The sequence below is a fragment of the Magnolia sinica genome, chromosome 2 (genome assembly GCF_029962835.1).
Source record: "Magnolia sinica isolate HGM2019 chromosome 2, MsV1, whole genome shotgun sequence".
Classification (NCBI taxonomy): Eukaryota; Viridiplantae; Streptophyta; class Magnoliopsida; order Magnoliales; family Magnoliaceae; genus Magnolia; species Magnolia sinica.
In genome coordinates, this window is record NC_080574.1 from 56167867 (window position 1) to 56172383 (window position 4517).

Here is a 4517-nt window from a genome sequence, read left to right on the forward strand (position 1 = left end):
CATAAATAAATCAAATTTTATATGGAAAAGCCCTTGCATGAAAAAACCATGGCACAAAGCGATAGTAATGCACTATTAAAGTAAAAAATTACAATAGATAGAGATTACCGATTCGAACAAGCCTTGAATCTTCCTCACAAGCCAAGCTATACCCTTGAAACCCTTAGAAAAGAATTTAGAATACCTAGAACACCTCTCTTACTACCCAAATCCCGATTACACTCGATATATAGCATAATATCATATCACAATTGGAATAGGAAACAAATCCCACACTTATGCAATTCTGCATGTGCATTTGATGACACCTTCTATGGGTCTTCGATGACATCAATGATTTGTCAATGGCATCAAACACCTTTGATGGTATCGAGAAAATACCAAAACGCTCCGGCGATAAAATGTAGATTTTTCATATTTTCCCGATGGCATCAAGCATATGTTGATGGCATTAACATTTGTTCGATGGCATTGAGTGGTCTGTCAATGGCATCGACAGACCCTGCTATATACAGATTTGAGATATCAACAACAATTAATAACTCATATGATCCCCTGTTTATAGGAGTAGTGTAAATTTTGTCCTAGAACTACTAAGTTAGCATAGTGTGGCCCACCTAGGCTTTGTATTAAACTGATTTTTGTCTCGTCTCTTCATCCTTATGATTTACACTGGATTAACTGGTTTGATGAAAGATACACACCATGGTTGCCCCACAAACCAACATGGTTGGCATCCCCACCCAATTATTCTCCATGGTGAGGCCTGTTTGAGTTATGAATGTAGGTGATTTGTGGAAATAAGAACTCATTATGATAGGAAGGTAAGGGAGGCCTACTGTGATGTTTGTGAGAAATCCATCCATTTTGTCAAATCATGTTAAAAAATACCGTATAAAAAAAAAGAGGTGTGGACCCAACAACAGAAAAAAAAAAAGTGATTAGGAAAATGTCGATGGTCGAAAGCTCCTACGTCTAGCATAATGTTTATATGCCATCCATACCATTCATTAGGTCATTGCTAGTAGGATGAACGGAAAAAGCAAAAATATTAACATGTTCACAAAAATATTAGCCTGTTTCGAAATTTCTGGCTACATGAATGTTCAATGGTGGACATTCCATCTCCACTTTTTATTGTTATGTGGTCCACTTGAATTTTGGATCTACTCATTTTCAGGACTATATCCTAATCTAATGTGATCCGGCTAAACAGATGGATGGGTTAGACTTCTCACAAACATCGTGGACTGCCTTGCTTTCTATGCCAGGAAGTCAGGCCACCACCTGAAGCATATTGCCAGTGACGGCGGTCAATTACCCAGTGAATGTATGGTTGGTGCTATGTGGGCCCATCATGATATTTGTGTTTCATCCACGTAGTTCTTCCAGTTCTTCCAGTTTTTCAGATCATTTCATAGTATGAGCCCATGTGAAAAAGTGTTGATTGAATGCTTATCATGAAAAACTACCTAGGCCATAAAAGTTTTGGATCAAGCTGATATTTGTTTTTTCACTCCATCCAGGTCAATATGAAAGTTTGGATGTCCAAAAAATTATTACGATGGACCTTAGAAGTTTTTTTTTTTTAATGGTTTATATTCAATCCTTCCTTTTATGTGGTCCACTTGACATTTAGATCTACCTCAATTTTGAAATTAAGCAGAAAAATGAATGGACGGCGGGATAAAACACATACATCATAGTGGGCCCACTAAGCACCGACCACTAGCCACCTGAACGGAAACGGATTGGCTACTCCCCCTGCCACCAGCCCGAGGCTGGTTGTTGATGCTCTGTGGGCCCCACTATGACGTATGTGTTTCATTCATTCCGTTAATCCATTTTTACAGATCATTTTAGGGCTTGATCCCAACAATGCGAGATATAATCTCAAGTGGACCACACCACAGGAAAACAATAGTGATTGGATCATAGGAAAACAATAGTGATTGGATATCCACCATTAAAATCCTCCTAAGGTTCACTGTAATGTTTATTTGACATTCGATCTATTGATTAGGTCATCCAGACATAGATGAAGTGAAAAAACAAAGATCAGATTAATCCAAAACTTTATGGCCCCCAAAAAGTTTTTAATGGTCGACGTCATTCAACACTGTTTGTGTAATGTGGTCCACTTGAGATTGGGATATACCTCATTTTTGGTCTCATACCATAAAATGATATAGAAATATAGATGGACGACATATACATTATGGTGGGGCCCACATAGTACCGACCACCAGCCATTGGCCGGTGGCCAGGGGAGTAGCCAGCTTGACCGTTAACTATCACAGTGGCAGTGTCAATAGCCAAACTGCATCCCTTCCTGCGCTCTCGGAAGATTTTAACTGTTGGCGTTTCCCTACCAACTTTTTCTTTGTTATCTGGCCCGCTTGTGTTTTAGATTTTACCGGAGGAGTTTTCTTTTACAAGATCTTGATATTTGGGAAATTATCGCATGCTTTTGAGAATATGGTAATCACCATTCGCTCGATCTGTGTGGGGCCCATTGTGATGTTTTGTCTTGCCATCCAATGCGTCCATTGGACAAAAGAACCCTCCAATGTTAGGCCTAGATTCCAAAATACAGTTTGATTCATCAGGTGGGCCACACTAAAGGGAAGAATGTGGGACATTGGGGAGGGCAGCGTCCACCACAACAGCATCGGGGAGGGCGGCGCACACCATAACAACTTGCAGATGGAATGTGGGTCCACCATTTTTTTTTAAAAAAAAAATTATTTATTTATTATTCACATGTGCACACACTCACACTATAGTGGGATTTCACCGTTAATGGGTACTTGAACCTTTTACCAGGCGTTGAAACTGCTAAGAGTCTACCACTGCAGCAAGAGTAAGGACCCACATATACACAGCATGTGGGTCCACCATGTTGTGTATATATCATCCAACCCAATAATCAGCTGTGGCCCATCAGGATCAATGGACAGAGATAAACTCGAATCATTCCAAAAACTTATGTGGGCTATATAAGAAGAGAATGTATATACATTGCTCCGGGTGGTGTGTCCCACCTAAGTCTTAGATTGGGTACATTCTTAAGATATACGGCGAACACCAACACACGCACCGGATGCACGGTTTTGATTCTACGTTCACTTCACGCAGTCCGTTTCAGGAGAAGAATCACTTTATTAAAGTGCTACAAACCGATAGGTCACCTCCATCCATTTCAACGGTAAAAGTTTAATCCCCATCGTGTGGTCCACTTGTTTCTTTGATCTTCTTCAGTTTTGGTGTTATATTTTGAAATGCCACGGAAAAATGGATGAACGGTGTGGATATAACCCATGCATCACAGTGGCCACTCAAACCTCCTACCCATTTCCAGTTGGAGACGGGCCGGGTAAGACGCAATCCGCGTTCGGGTAGGACGCGATTCATTTTTAACTTATGTGGATCACGTCCTGCGGCTCCTGCCCGTCCTGTCTACAGCTGCGAACGGGCAGGATCTTCAGCTGAGAACGGGCAGGAACTTTGAGTAGCCATCATGATAAATAGGTTTTATCCACACCGTCCATCCATTATTTTGTGGCATTTTATAGGAGGAAGCAAAAATTAAGATAGAATAAGGCTCAAACATACCACACCACGGGAAGAAACAGTGATAATGATCCTCACCGTTGAAACTTTCCTAGGGCCTACTGTAATGTTTTTTAAACCTATTCATAAAGTTACATAGACCTGACCAAGTCAAGGTAGGCCACCTAATCTTAATCTTGCTTAATAAAAGCAAGAAGTTTGCAAAGGTCGGACGCGGATTAGCTACCGACAGCTTTAGTAGTGAGATTTGCTACTGAAGTGACTTCACCAAGTTCTGTGGGCCCTACTAGGATGTATGTTCTGTATCCACACCGCCCGTACATTTGGAGTGATCATATTGGGGCAGGGCCCAAAGAATCAATCAGATCCAAAAGCTCAAGTGGATCCTACTGTAGAAAACAGTGGGGAGAGTGACGCCCACCATTAAAAGTTGGACAAAATTTTCGATCAAGCTGATATTTGTTTTATCCTTCTTCCATGTCTTCGTTGACACATGAATAGGTTGGATCTCAATTAAATATCAGGGTGGACCTTTGAAAGGTTTCAACGGTGTGCGTCACTTTCCTTACTGTTTTCTGTGACTCTCCCTACTGTTTTCTGTGGTGGGTCTACTTCAGGTTTGGATTGGCCTCATTCTTTAGATCATACTCTAAAATGATCTCTCCAAATGTACGAACGGTGTGGATACAACACATACGTCATGGTCGGGCATACAGAACTTGATAGCGTCAGGGAGTCTCGCTACTCAAACGGTCAGTAGCTTCAGCCTTTTGCAGGAAATCCGCGTCCGATAGCTATCTCGCGGACTTCATCTTTCTCCAGTTCAAATCTGTCTCAAGAAAGCAACGGCTCTTTCTCTCTTTCTCTCTCTTGATCGACCAACTCCGTCCGTTCTCTCCCCATCCCCACTCTCGCTGGCTTCTCTCTCTCTCTCTCTCTCTCTC